At 38.3% G+C, this 15,645-nt stretch overlaps 1 protein-coding gene across 1 annotated transcript in view; it reads left to right on the top strand.

Moving 5' to 3' along the window:
• The window catches only part of FHIT (fragile histidine triad diadenosine triphosphatase), a 1,408,108-nt gene that overhangs the window by 22,466 nt on the left and 1,369,997 nt on the right, over window positions 1-15,645 (top strand). The window contains exon 2 of the mRNA XM_054595571.1: window positions 9,694-9,741. The gene's annotated coding sequence lies outside the window, so the exon portion shown is untranslated. The remainder of the gene's footprint in view (window positions 1-9,693; window positions 9,742-15,645) is intronic.

Genomic DNA, 15,645 nt, shown 5'->3' with positions numbered 1-15,645 from the left:
AAATGTTAGAAAGAGAATTTTTTCCTCTTAATTTCCACTCATTGTGGCACGTCATTGGTAGAGTCTTTCTTCTTCTTCTTCTTTTCTTTTTTTTTTTTTTTTTGGTAAATCACATTTACTGACTGCTTGTATTCACTTTCATGTACTTGTATGCTGAACAAATTTATGTTCTTGGTGGTGTATGTCCTGCGAGTTTCACTGGTGTCAAAGCATGTTTTAAAAAATAACGCATGGGCCCTGGCTGGTGTGGCTCAGTGGATTGAGTGCTGGCCTTTGAATCTAAAGGTTGCCAGTTTGATTCCCAGTCAGGGCACATGCCTGGGTTGCTGGCCAGGTTCCCAACTGGGGGCATGCAAGAAGTAACCGATATATGTCTCTCTCATGTGTCAAAGTTTCTCTTTCTTTCTCCCACCATTCCCCCTCTTTCTAAAAATAAGTCAATACAGTCTTTAAAAAAGTATCATTATATTGGCAATGAAGTTAATAAAAGAAAATTAAAAAAAATAAAAATAACCCATGGGTTTTAACCAGTATAGTCAAGATAAATTAGATTTTATAAAAGCAAAATCTATCAGCAAGAAGAGGTGGTTGTGATTAAGTTGTGTCCTTATTTGGCAAGATAGTACTGAAGAATGCCAATACTTTTCCAGTTGTTTCTTGTAATGAATTAATTTTTTAAATTAGGGATTAAAATAAGGAATAGATAATAGCTTCTCAGTGGTAGACTTCATGGCTTCATTGACTCCAATATACTTTCTACTGGACATTGAAGCCTTGGTTTCTTTCAAAAGGAACATTTGAAGAGAAAGATCCTCAGTCTGAAACTCTTCCCCTTCATGTTTTACCTGGCTACTAATTCTACTTGAGGCTTTAGCTTAAATGTCTCTTCCACAGGGGAACTTATTCTGACTCATAAGACTTGGTTAATATCTTGTATTTCAATTGCAGCTGTCATTACATCAGTTTTAATTGCCTTGCTAATGTTTGTCTTTTACCCCAGACTGTAAGTGCTGAGGTGAGGCTGTGTCTGCTTTCAACACTACTTAATTCAGTGGCGAATTGTAGATGCTTAATAAACTTTTGAAGACTGATGGGTCAGAGGCTGAAAAAGTCACTTAAGGGCTTATGGGAACAATAATTTTAACAATACTTGCATGTGTGTGCATGCATGCACATGCTAATAGCAGTGAGTGCCTCTTTCTGTATGTGTGTGTGCGTGTGTGTGTGTGTGTGTGTTTGCGGGGGTTGGGGGGGTACCACTGCATCAAATTACTGAAGTATAAAGAATAGTTGACATTCTGTTTTCAAGTGACCATGTATTTGACCCACTTCTTCTCTAGTAATGTCATCACGATTGTATCTCATTGCTGTGGGTTCTTGGAGGCTGACAGGCGGAACAAGTTGCTTCATCTTGCAGTCCTCATCTGTCATACAGAACAGCTTGCAGATTCTTATTATGTGAATGAAATATGGAGAGAGGGATATTTTTCTTCCTGAGCTATCAGGGTAATAGAAAGTAACCATATCAGGTCACAAGGGGAAAAATGCAGGAAAATAGACTGTTTTTGGGAAGGGCAACTCATTGCTTTTCAAAATTGCAGGTGTCAAGCCCCATCTTCAAGTACAAAGGCTAGGCAAGTATTTTTTATTATCGGAAGTCCCGACATTCCACCAGAATATTCTTTCAGTAAGAAAATGCCACTGACCACTCCTCAGCGGCCACCATTTCCTTTGGAGGCTCATCCCAGGGGCCCAGGGTGCTGGCCTTGTGTGATGGGCTTTTTAGCCAGGGAAGAACACTGTTAGAGTATTCCAGATCAATAAACTGTAGTAGAAAATTGGAAATGGACTATGAAAAATCATTAACCAGAGAAATTCTACTGTTCCTGAGTTTTAGATCATAAGAAATAAATAACACCTGACTGCTCTAATAGTTTATATTTTACAAGCTTGGCCCTGATGAAATGGAATATCAGATAATACTATATGAATGACACTTGCCTTCTAATGGTTGGTCCTATAGAAATAAATTGAGCTTTATAGAATACTTTTAGTTCCCAGGAACCTTGTTACTTAACACTGGTCAAAAGTACTAATGTGGTGATGGAAAGCAAGGTACTATTCAGTAGTCATTCGAGTCATGGCTTTGTTATATGTTGAGATAACTTTAAAATCACTTAGTTGAATAAAATTCTAAAGTACTGTAACTGCCAGGTTGCTTTATCTAATTTATGAAACAGAGGCAAAGGAATCAACAATAACCCTCCATTTACCATTATTGGATTAGCTATTACTGAAACCACAGAAAGTATATAACCCTTTACTTTGTGTTCACTTGAATTTGGTTATTAAGCTTTGATGGAACTTTCATTTAACAAAATGCCTTTGTTTACAACAGTAAGCATGTTAAGTTTTTTGTGTTCTGAATTTGATATGACCATTTTAGTACATGCTTCCTGCACAGAGGAATGTTGAAGTTACAGATTTTATTCATTTGTGTTCTGTCAAACATTTTCAAGTCAATCCAGATAGACTCTTGTTTTACTTCCTGACTTTAAGAAATGCCTCTTTTCTCTGTAAATCCTCTCTTTTTTCAGGAGTATAACCAGACATTAAACATGAAACTGCTTCTCATAGTAGCTCCATAAAAATTGATTTTTTAAAAATTAAATAAACATCTGGTGGGCTGAAAATGTTCTATACTTGATATTTAAGATATTTTGGCTATTGCCAAAAGGAATCGATCCTCTTATGTTTTCTCCCTTGTGGTTGCTATAATATGACACTGTGTTGGGTAGAATACAGGCTCTAGAGGGAGGCAGTCTTGGATTTGTACTTTAACTCTACCACCTACCTGCCTGTGTCCTTGAACTTCACCTCTTAACAAGGTCAGTTATCTCTAACCACTTTTTCCTTATTGTCTAATAGTGTTCATAGTACTTATTTCATAGTGTTATATAGGCGGGAATACACTATATATCACTTATCTCATATATCTCTTATATGAGATATAACTTATCTCATAGTGTTATATAGGAGGGAAAAGCCTTCAAACATGTGATTGTTTTTATAACTTTCTATGTGTGTCCACATTCTACATACATGTTGTTGACTGAAGCATTATTGATTCTAAATTAGGTTATAAGAGTGGAAATGCTGTTATCCTTTCAGGACTTAATGTTCTAGTATCATGGCCATATCTAGACGTAACATGGAACATAGTTACAATTTTGAGTCTATTAAAAACCACAGCTTTATGACATACCACCATGAAGGTGGCTATTTTAATTGCTTAGATTGGAACCCATGAACCAAATCAATATTTCAAATGTCTTTTAAAGTGAAATTTTATTTAAATTCTTTCAAATTGATATAAAAGCTAGGATAAAGAGTATTTTAGATATGTGAAATAGAAATATATGACCTTTCCAATAAGCAGGGCTCCTACTGACATTATTTGTTAGTTTTTTACCCACATTTTTAAGCTTCTCCCTAACTGCCTTGCTCTCTTTGCATTTTTCATTTTTATCCCTGTCTTTTACATCCACATTTTTGGGGTAATGGAGATAGGTTTGGAGAAATCCACACTATCACACCCAGTTTCCTTCAGAACAGTAACCCACACTGGGGCTATAGGAAGTCAGGCTGGGAGATCTGGTCTCTGATATTGGTTTCCAGCAAATTTACATGGTTCTTTGGGGTTGAAATTTTCTCCTCATCTGTACCTTCTTCTGTTGGCTTGAATAATGAATCATAGAAAAATGAAAACTTCTTTATCTGTGAAGTTGTAGCAGGCAAAAATGTTAGGCCCTTGTGTTAGTAAAATGGAAAATAAGAAAGCATCTAAAGGTAGTCTGTGCTTCAGCATCATATTGACAATGCCTCTCACTCAAGTCAGGTGCTGGGGACTTACTCAGATATACCATCTGGCAAAACATGGAAGGCCAGTCTTGTGCCAATTGAAAAAGCTCCATCAGTTCCAACTCTTGTGTACTTTGCACATTATTAGATGCCTTGCAAAATGTTTACCACTTTTTAATTAGGAAGGACTAAGGGATTTTAGTACTCCAAAGAAAGTCCCAACAGCCCAAAGATAGAAAAATTATCCAGTGGCTCATAAGGAGCAGGAGGTGTTTAACTTTGAGCTTGCACAGGAAACAAGGACAGTTTCATAGTAGGATTTTTGTTGGGGGACTTGTGTCCTTCATCTCTCTGGGTATGACTGGGGATCTGGTCTTCCTGTTATTCTGACAGTTCCTCAGCTTGTTTCTCCTCCAGCATGTCCAGGCCTTGAAAGTACATGCCAAGAGATCAACTCTGTTCTGCTTCTTGGCCTGGCATGTAAACTGTGGCCTGTCATGTTCATTAAAATGAAAATTTGTCAAATGGAATTTTCCTGACTGGTAGAATAGTTTGAATGTCAGACGTTGTTAGCCTGGATGTAAATATTATGTTTCCATTGTTAGTTAATTGCAGTGCCTCAGTACCAGTGATCCAAAATCCAATTTATTCTGCAATAGGCCCATGGATAAGGGCCAGAGATAATGAATGCAGAGGGAAAAAAAAATGTATTCAGAGTTTCCATTGTATCTGTCAATGTCCTCTTAGGAAATAGCAAATGTTGGTGTGTCACTGTAGTTCAGAATGTGCACAACAGGACAGAATTAAGACTCATTGTCTTTTGAAACCTTTCAAATGTTACTTACCATAGTATCTATTTCACTACTAGTTCTGAGTCTTTCCCAGCATCAAAATTCCCCCAAAATGCTGCTCTGTCACTTTTTTGTGATTTCTTTTACCTTGTTTCCACCCCTGAGTAGTTGTTAGGTTCACAGCTCCTTTCAGAGTTGTAGAACTGAGGTATGTAGTCCTATAACTCTCCTCATTTCTCTTTGCAGTGTTCATTTTCCTTCCTCTATTTTCCATCAACCCTTTTCTTTTTCTTTTGCATCCTTTGTTTTGGTACCAGGCTCAATAGCCTGTCTGTAAGTCTGTCACTCTTTGTTAAGATCATTTTGCTTCCAAATTGAGCTGGTAGGATAATGCTGCGAGAGCTCTTTGTGTAAGAAAGGGGCACAGAAATCTTGCCACTGGGGCCCGCACCTCAAAACTGACTGTTGTTGCAAAGCCATGAGTCAGCAGGTATTTGTGGCTGCCATCATCAACCAATATTTTGTTGAATACTTGCTATGAACGTGGCATCTTACCTGGCCACCTCCCTGGGTTCCAAAGGCAAGTAAGTGGGTGTGCCAGGCAGAGGAGCACTAAGACCTTGGAAGGTAGGACTAATGTGGTCCAGTGGTCAGGGGCCCTCATTTAATTCCTGGCATCCTGGTCCATGCCAGCCTCTTTCTGCCCTTGTGATTATGGCAGCTGAGAAGTCGGAAGGGAAGATGAACTTTGGTGTGCTCTGAGTTTTCCTGTCCAATGGTGTCTGTCAGATTAAAAATGAGAGGTAAGGAGGCCAGAGAATCTTCCAGATGTAGCATTCAGAGGAAGGCGCAGTCAGACTCCCTCTCCACAGTGACATAGCTGGGCCATCTGAGCATTGGCCCAGAAGCTGGAGGAGCACAGGCTGCTGCCTGACCTTGCGGCGGAGTAGCAGCCTGGCAGAACAGTCACCCTTGGCTTGGGGTGGGAGCATATTCAAATGGGCACACACAGGCCACGTAGTGGAGGCACAGTATTTATCCCAAGGGCTGGGGCAGCCTGCTTGGAGGTTTTGCCCTTTATCCTGAAATCCTTTTAAGAATGCATTTCCCAAGTCATATGGGCAACTACAGAAACCAAATGAGGAGTTGGTGTTCTCCAATCTCTCTGTTTCTTACTTTAGAATGAATCAGCCATGTAAAAAAGGTGACCTTAGATAGGATGGTGGCAGTAGCTGCCCAGTGGCTGTAAATCCCTGGAAGGACAGCATGTGGGCAACAGTTCCAGGCAGCAGAGGTTTGGCAAGGACACAGTGTATTGACAGTCTCCACACCCCTTGGAAGCTCGATTTTGAAACTGGTTTTAGCTGAAAAGTGTCTAATGTGGGTGCTCCAGGAACAGGCTTTTACTCAAATGAGAAGTGTTTTTCAGACTAAGGCTCTCCGAGGTCTATGTACTGATGGCATAATATCAAATGAGGTTAAACACTGAATATTTGGCTTGACCTTCCTTAAAAATGGATTATTTTAACATTGTGTCTACATAACCTCTGTTTCTCTCTGAGATGGCACTCTTTTTCTCAAATTCAGGTTATATTAGAGTTTGGGGATGGCCTGTGCTTTTGGGAGCAGAGCTATTTGACTTGAAATGTCATCCCATTCTGAGAAAACATACTGGGGCCACGTTAGTGCATCCCTGTGCAAATGTCACATTGTCAGAGTGTCTCCCCTGGGATTAAATCAGCTATGCTACTTCCCGGTCCTGCCTGTCTGGGGGACAAAGCCACTGTGACTCTTCACAGTGAGGCCACCAGCCCAGCCAACATCATGCTCCCCAAGATTTCATGGAATTTGATTTGTCTTTAGCTCTCTGAATTATAAGATGCTAATTATCAGATGATTGGTATTCTCAGATGCCACCTAATGCTTCTCCATAGCTCCTGCTACTTGGAAAATTTACTTTTCCAATGCCTGGAAAATATAACAGCATTGAACAGGTATTGCAATAGTGTGTTGTGTTTTGCATGTGTGGGCATGTATGTGCATGTGTGTATATCTCAGGCTACAGGATTGCAGGCTTCTGTAGGAAGAGACCGTTATATCTTATGAAAGCCGAGAGTACAAACAAGAAAAGGAAAAAAAAAGAACAAAAATAAAAATACAAAACTCACCCTAGCTTAAGAATTCCCAATGTTTTCAATTTTAATAGTAATGTAAACTTAAATATTCCTTTATTAAGCACATTTATTGAATGTACCTTATGTGCCAGGAGCTGTGGATTCAATAAGGAACAAGATAGATGTGGTCTTTATCTATGTTAAATGTTTGGTCTAGGAAAGATGTTCACATACAATGTTTGACAACATTGATAGTTTTCCAGGTGAATAACACAACTAAGAATTATTCTGATCACCTCTCTGAACCCTAATATATCAGAGGTTCACAGATTCTGAAAATACTCCATAAGAAGTATATATAAATTGATATTGAACTTCTAGGAATACATCTGAGAAGTGTCAGAATTTCTGGAGTTCTTTGCTGCTTTTTCTTATGAGGGTTTAAATCAGTATGCAGTTTCTCAAATCCGTGTGTTTAAAACATTCATTCATCATCAGGTTGTTTAACCTGAGCTATGTTTTCCAACTGCCTGGTTTTCACCAATATGTAGACAAAGATTTAAGAGTCTTCTCTTAGTTGAAAATTGGCTATCATTTGAAAGAATGTTGTAATAATTTGTCTTCTGTAACAGCTCACTGACCATAGCACAAGAACCAAAAAGAGGGATGAATTTATTCAGTGTCTTCATTCTTGTGCCTTGTCTTCATTCCTGAGGAACAAACTTCTTTCCTAGCTATGTAGATAATTGTTAAAGACTTAAAGGTCAGTAACCAATCCCTGAATGTGGCCATCAAGTCAGTTGAGCGCTACAGAAAGCAACAATGTATGTGAATCCCTGGTTCCCAGCAATGTTGCTGTAGATAAGGTGAAATGAAGTTGGATAGCTCCCAGAGATAGGTTTCAATTGGAAAAAGAGGAATCTCAATCAAAAGAGGTTTCTGTAATTGAGAAAGACATTGCTTTAAATTAGGAGTGTTTTTTTTTAAGGGAGCTGGGACTGGATAATGGAGTAAGGGGTTTGGGGTTGGTAAAGCATTTTCTTGGTGACTATCTTCTGAAAAACCAATTGGAAAAATCAATGTGTAACTGGCTTGTACTGCTTTGCTTCCATGTTTACGTCTTTTAGGACAGCTGAAGCTCAAACCTATTTGGATTCATTTAAATCTAATCTATGTCTTGCAGGAGGTCATATGAAAGTTACAGAGCCTGTCTGCTCTAGAACAAAATGGGAGCAAGTTAGGCATCAGGGGAGTGGGAAGTGGTGTAACACATTGTAGCTTCATGTGGAAGTATTCTCAATGCTTTTAGAAGTTTAGGTTCTTTGGTTTTCAGGTCAAGACAAACGTGGGAAAGAAAATACAAGTCTGAGTTGCTCTTGCTGACTTTTGTCCAGAAAGATAGGTACTTTGGGCACTGGAACAAGTTTTCTGATCGTGGCCTGCTCTTGCATTGGATACCAAGCACACATACAAGGACAAATATTCAGGCACTGGAGGTACACACAAAGACTGTAGAATTCACTGGTTCTTGTTTATTCAACAAGTATTTATGGAATGACTCTTTGTTGTTGGTATAGAACCTAGGGCTCACAATGAATGGGCAAGGCGATGTTGGTTTAAATCGTAAAGGCCATAGGTTTTCAAGAGTTTAGACATAAATTAAGGTAATGAAACATATACAAAGGAGAAAGTAATAATTTAAGACAGTAGTATGCATGCCTGTCTGAGGTCTTATATGATTAAGGTGAGGCTGAAGCTGTTTTAAGACCAGTCCCCCTACCTTTCCCTTTCAACTTTCTGGGCACCTTTATTTCCCTTTCCCACTGTTCTGCTTGCAGCCTCTTTGTCTCAACTGGATCCTCTCATCACCTTGACACATGCTGAGGTTTTTTCCTGTTTACAAACTACATGAGGAAACCCTCTGTCAGTCCTTTTTTCTTCCTCCAGTTGCTATTTTCTTTCCTCCCTTTCATGTCCAGATGGGTCTAGGATTGTCCTTATTCATCTTCATTTTAATGATTTTCTCATATCTTAATGAACTCCAAAATGAATTCTGTCTCAATCAGTCCACAGAACAGTTCTCACTGAGTTCCTCAATGACCTTCGTGTTGGGCATTTTTAGTACTTCTACCACTTGACCTTTCTGTGACACTTAAGGTTTTTATTTTGCTTTTCTGGCCACTGTTCTCTCTCCTATATGGTATTCATCCTTCTTGACACAACTGTTAAATGTTGAACTTCCTCAAGGATCAATCCAGGGCTCACTTCTCTCCCTACTTTCTAGAGATAGCTCACCAATTGAAACCCTTCCCTTTGGGCTACAGACACATATATACTCTGTATATAAGCAAAAACATAGTATATATAGGGTTCGGTACTGTCTGTTACTGGCATCACCTGGGGATCTTGGAATGTGTCTCCAGGGATAAGGATGAAGAGCACTGCTGTACTCATTGGGCAAGTGGTGAGGTCTGGAGTGGAGGGACCCTGTTCCTCATATAAATGGAATGGGCCCCCTCAAGTAAAGCTTGTTCAGGGAACTGGAAATAAACTGTGCATGAAAGATGACCCTAAAAGAAATAAGAAAATCAAGTGCTTTGTCAGATCGAGTGCGCTGCATAATGTTTAATTTGATTTTCATCTCTGCACATCCCATTCTGTTGAATTCACATCCTGAAAGATTTGACTGTAGACCTGACTAGGTTTGTGTGCTTCAGTTCTGGGTAGACATGTGTGCCGTTTTCAGTTTATAACTGTGTCTTTTATTGGCCTCTTGTGTGGTAGACATAAGGCACAAGTTTTATTGATGGTTTATTTGGCTTGTACCACACACTATGGCATATGGAAATTCTACTTAGAGACATGGAGAGAAAATTTTTGGTGTTTTATGCAGATAACTCAGTGCTTTCATTTTTATCTCTTTGTAGCCTTGAAGCTCAGCAAAGAAGGGGATCCACTGAGAATAGTCTGTAAAGGTAAGTGTATTTATTACATGGCCTTGACAAACATTGCCTTTACAACATTGATTTTTCTTTTATTCAGAGATTTAAACACTTGGATTAAAGATGTAGTTGACAGGACAACTTCCTTAACCACCTGCTTGTCCTCCTTCATAGGCAAAAGTGCTGAGCAATAGTTAGCAAAGAGCAGGAGGAAATAAAGTGATGTGCTGAGGGTACCCAAATTCAATTGTATGCTTGCTGACTTTTGCTTTCTTCTCAGCAGTTAAGGCATTTCAATGGAGCTAAGTTTACTAAGATTAATGCTAGATGGATAAAGAATGCACTCGTACCACTTCTGGTCAATAGTTAAATAAAACCAGCTGGCTAGATAAAGCATTTAAAATGAAATGCAGAGTGGCATTTCAATTGGGTTGGATGAAATTTATCATGAAAGTCAGCTTGTGCAGTTGTGTGGAGAAGCTAGTTTTGTAGAAGAAAGCCAGCCAGTTTGGTGTAGCTAATTTCATTCCACCCAGTCAAGGTAGACCCTAAGTGAGTTATAGGAAATGAACTTCCAAGTTCACAGCAACGGGAAAAGTACCTACTCAGCCTCCTGTGAAACATTACAATTGAGTTGATTTTTACATGGAAAAATGTAATTGTTTCCTCTTTGCTAGGTATATTTATACGCGTACTGCTTTACGGCATTTTTCTTTGATTCATTGTTTAATTTCTGTTCTGCATGAAATATTTTAATTTAAAGATCATTCTGGGGAATTATAGGGCTGCAGTTTCATTGAGAGTCTTTGGTGGCCAGGATGAAATATGCTATAATTTTACCTTTGTTTTCATCATCAATTATGTTTTTGACAATTTTAGGTTTTTAATGTCATTTTTATTATAGCTATCATGACTGTGACCACTTTAGTTAAAGTTGAAAAGCCATTTTGATTTACCTTATATTTTAAGTTATTCTTAACTTTATGACAAATCTACTTCTGTGGTTGAATTTTCAATGTTTGTTTTGAGGATGAAAAAGTATTTTACAGGGAAATTGGAGAAAACCTTTTTTGAATAATCAAAACATGAGCTATAAAAACACTGTTTTGAGGATTTGCTTTGGGATAACTAAACTCTGGTGCATGAAAGCTGGTTGGTTTAGAATTTTTCTGAAATGGTTGGGCACTAGCGAAGAAAAACTAACTTCAGAAGTAGGCAATTCTTATTTTTAGCCTTGTAACTTATGTATCTCCAGACCAATGAACCACATCTTGGAATAAGCATACTTGAAAAGTTTTAGAAAAAAATTCTCATTAATTATTGGAGTTAGTGATGAGGCAGTAACAATCAAAACTTTGAGATCTTTAGGTATGGTTATGGTACTCACATTCCTCATGGAGGGGTTTTTCCACACTGGTACAATTCATTTCCTCTACTGTCAATGAAAATCCTTGGTTAAATTGGTATTCTGGAGACAGACATGGATTTAGTCCTGGTTTGGCTTTTATTAGCCATTAGACTATGGACAAGTTATTTATCCCCTTTCTGTCTCAGTTTCCTAATTTATGAAATGGGGATAATTAAATTGTTTTCCTAATAGGGTTATCATGGAGATTAAATGAATTATTAAGTTTCAAGGGCTTAGAACAGGTCCTGGACCATGGTAAGTACTCAGTAGATATTAGCAGCTGCTACTCTTGTTAATATTACTGTCATTATTGTTAATATCAACATTAGCATCTTATGAATGAATTAATTAGATATTTTGAGAAGTCTGTTCTTTTTGGAAGCTTCAGAATAATGTTTCCAAAATAAACATGTTGTTACTAATGAAGTGCAAGTTGTGCTTTGTCTTTAGGAATCAAACGAAAAGATAACTTTAAGATAGTATGAAAAGTGAGGCCTCTGGAAGTAAGAGGTTGTCAGGTTGAAGACTTGTAGACATCAGGGTAAACACTTCCTTTTTGTTTTGGTGTGAGTGATTACTAATTAATATAGTCTTTAAGAAATTAGTGATCTGCTAATTACATTCTTAAGGAATTTTTGAAGAAACTCTTGGTAAATACAGAGGAACGTCTCCCCTCCCCCACTTTATTTTTCTAACTGGTGTCTGTTTTTTCTTTCCTGGCTGCCTCTTTATTTCCTTGTGAGTTAATTAGACTAGTAGAACTATAACCAGGGGTCCTATGCAGGGGCCTACAGTCAGCCCGGGGATGAGTGCATGACCACCAGCTTCGTTTAGTGGGTGCATTTGAATTTTGAGCTAAGAGCTTCTCCTTTCTCCCAGTGGGCATGCTGCCTGGCAGTACCTTCTGTGAGACTTACTGTAGCAGTTCCCATATCCTAGGCCCCCATGCCTGTCTTGGCCACTGATGGTCTCTAAGCCTTATTTTCCAGTCTGCCATGGATTCACTGAGCCTCTGACTTCCTTCCAATGATTCTTCTTAAATTAGCCAATTGATTTCTCTTGCTTATAACCATAGAACCCTCATTGATAGAGCAGTTTACACATTATGGAGCTAGATATGGAATAAATGGGGTGTGTTTGGTGGTTTACAGTTAAAATACTGTTCATTACTTTCTTCCATCATGTATAAGCAGCTGGACATTTTGCAGTAGATTACAAAAGTTATAAAATTCTCAATTAGTATTTCAAAAGTGGGCTATTTTGCTGAACTCCCTAGTACTCCCGTGTTTGGTAAAAAGAAGTCACTTTTGGCTGCTTCTCTAAGCTCTCAGTGGATGCTTGTATATGTGGGAGTAGAATTGGAAATGAGAAGCAGAGAGTTCATTCTTCCCAATTTCTGTGGCATGGGATTGTGGAGGGACTGAGATTTCCTTCTACTTACCCCAGCGTCCCAAAACAAAATTCAAGTCTTCTTCTACTTTTTTCCTGAATTTTTACTCCCCCTTTGAACACTTTTCTTGTTCTACTGAACACCTTCTTTTCAATGACCTGTAAAATGTGATTGAAAACTCAATTAATTTGGTCTCTGGCATTGCTTGTGGTTTTCTGAGAATGGAGTAGGCAAGTTTGCTCCATTTCCCCTTGTGTCTTGTTTGTTGACTGCTTCTGTGTTCTGTGCAGTGCCTAGAACAAAGCTGGTTAATGATTTTTTCACAGGACATCAATTTTGCTCTCCTGTGAATAAATAGCACAACAGCATTGTATGGTGGAAAGAGCCTTTGCTGAAGTGTTGGAAAACATGCCTTCTATTAATAATTTCGGCTCTGCTGCTTGCCAGCTTCTTAAGGTTTCAGGATCCTCAAATGTAAAATCAGGATAACCCTTGCCCTATCTACTGCATAGGGCTATTTTGAAGGTGCCATAAAGATAATGTATGAGAAAGTGCTCAGTGAGTTGTAAAGTGCTGCATAACATCAATGTATTGTTATTATTATGCCATGTATATTTATTTAACAGATTGAAAAACCTCAGGGCTTGTTTTATGGGGCTGAATAAAAAAGGAAGTAAATTAAAAACAAAAATAAAAACTAAACTCTGTATACAGTGCTTGTGCTGAATATTTTTTATTTATGCCCTTGCTCCTCACTTTTCTGGAGATTCCTCCGTGGCCCAGGAGGCTAACCTCTATGGTCAGCATTCCCTGGGCGCCCTTGCTCTCTAGCTTTCTGTAGGATTAGCCCGTGGAAGGCACTGGGCGAAAATCTGAGAAGGCAAGGTTGTGGTATCAGTACTCCCTACCTTCCTTGCAGCATTACTAGCTGGCAATGGCTCTCTGTATTCCCCTAATGAAGGCCATGGTTCGTGTGGAGGTCCTCTTTTCTTCAGGTACAGCTTTTTCCACCATCTGGTAACCATTCCCTTTCCCCTTTAAGACTGGGGTAGTAATGGTTTTATTTTTGCTAATTCCAGGGTACTAGATTGCCCCTCTTGGTTTCCCTTAACCTTGCTTAACACCTTTCATGATATTCACTTCAATTACCCCAGGTGAAGATGCTGTCTCTTTCCTACTGTACCTTAATTGCACAAAGGGACTTCTTTATATTTCTTCCTGCCTCAATTTAGTTCAACAGATGTCTTTTTAAGACTTATATAATGTGTAAGGGATGTAGTAAGTACTTATCGTAGACTTTCAAGAACTGGACATTATGGTGGTACAGTGGGGGTATTACATTTATCAGTTTTTTCAAAAGTGAGTTTTGGTAAATTGGAAAACTGTTAACCTTAGTATATAAAGATATCCAATATTATAGACATTATGAGTGATCTTTTAAAATTCATTTTTATCAAAGCAGCAGATCTATATTATATGAATAAAACAGCCCAAAAAAACAAATACAGAAAACTGCAACATCTTCCTCCTCCTTCCTTTCTCCCTCTCTTCTGACCCCTTACCCAGAATTGGCCACTTTCAACTTCAGTACTTCTGGTGTTTATCTATTTCTAAATGATGCGTTTTCCTGCTATATCAACTTTAGCAGTAGCAATTCCACATGTCCCACTTTTACCACTTTTGGTTCTCATACCCTGCTAACATAATCACATAATTATATCACAATTTTTGTTTAAGTCCATATGTAATATTTACATTATCATGTAGGCCTGGTTGGCAATGTTTTCTTTAACATATTACTTTTTGTCATCCTTGGAATTAACTAACATGCTTTTGAAAATTCACTTACTTTCCTAGGCATCTATGGTATGAAATAGATAGTAATAGCATTACCATTTTATAGATGGGAAACTGAGGCAAAAGGCTAAGTATTTTTCCCTTAAGTGTTAGAATTGGGATTAGTCTCTAGCCAGTCTGTCTAAGCCTGAATTCTTAATCATGACACTGTTTACAAACACTGGCATCTCAGTTGTTATCCTAATGGCTACATTAAAAAAAAAATAAAGAAAGCAAAAACCAAACCAAAACAAAACTTGAGTTCTATCTTCAGAGATTTAAAAAGCAGTAGATTTGGGATGGGGGCCAAGAATTTGTAGTTTTAAAAGCTCCACTGGTGATTCCATTATTCAGCAGCGTTTGAAAACTTTTGTTCTATATCCTGCCTTAATCATAATTACCCTGTTCACCATCATCACCACCATCAGCAGCAACAAATGACAGTCTTATGCAGCGCTCTCAGTATCTGAGCAGACATCCTGGTGTCTTTTAAAGCAGCTGCTTTTTGACCTAGTAGGTAAGCTCCCTCTTGTAGGTGATTCAGGTAATGATTTATCTGGCTGTATTTAAGTTTGGCAAGTGATTTGGGAGGAACTGTGCCCCGTAGAAGTGGACAAAGTTATTTTTTTTTCAGCTCAGCTGGTTGTTATTCTATCTAGTATAAAAGCAAAGAGAACATTGTCCTGGTACTTAATCTGGACCTTAAAGGAACTCCTTCCTCACCCCCGCCCCCAGAGTCCCTTAAAATGGCATTCAGGGAGAACACAGCTCAAGAGAAAGAGAAACTTTGATGTCTTTGTCCTGTTTGATTTCCATCCTTTTCTCCCCGCTAATGCTTGTGGCATTTCTTGTTTATCAGGCAGGAGGGAAGCAGTAAAATTTGGCCTGGGGTTTTCTCATCCCTAGGTGTGAAATTATTTCAGAACTATAATAATAATACTTTGCATTTCTATCATTCTTTTATTTGAAGATCTAAAAGTGTTCCTTTGGTGTTAATAGAGCTTTCTAGCACCCTCTGAAGTAGGTATTATTAGAGATTTCCTCCAAGAATATTTTCACTTCATATCCCATTTGTGACTTAAAAATGCTTTTGTATTATTTGGGAATTTCAATTATTTCAAGTGCCATGCACATAGGGCATTTCTTTATATTCAATCTTCATTAATTCATAGCACATTAACAGAAATACTGTCATCTCTTATGAATGGGTGTGGCATTATTTAGAGAGAATGAAAATAAAAGCATCTTGTTATTGTCTTTTATTTGAATGTTTTGAAAATATTCAGTAATGCTCACCAGCTAT

The sequence above is a fragment of the Pteronotus mesoamericanus genome, unplaced genomic scaffold, assembly GCF_021234165.1.
Source record: "Pteronotus mesoamericanus isolate MK-2021 breed Mesoamerican mustached bat unplaced genomic scaffold, CSHL_Meso_final scaffold_54, whole genome shotgun sequence".
NCBI classification, from domain to species: Eukaryota; Metazoa; Chordata; class Mammalia; order Chiroptera; family Mormoopidae; genus Pteronotus; species Pteronotus mesoamericanus.
Note: the sequence above shows the minus strand (reverse complement) of the source record. Positions and strands in the feature narration are given on the sequence as shown.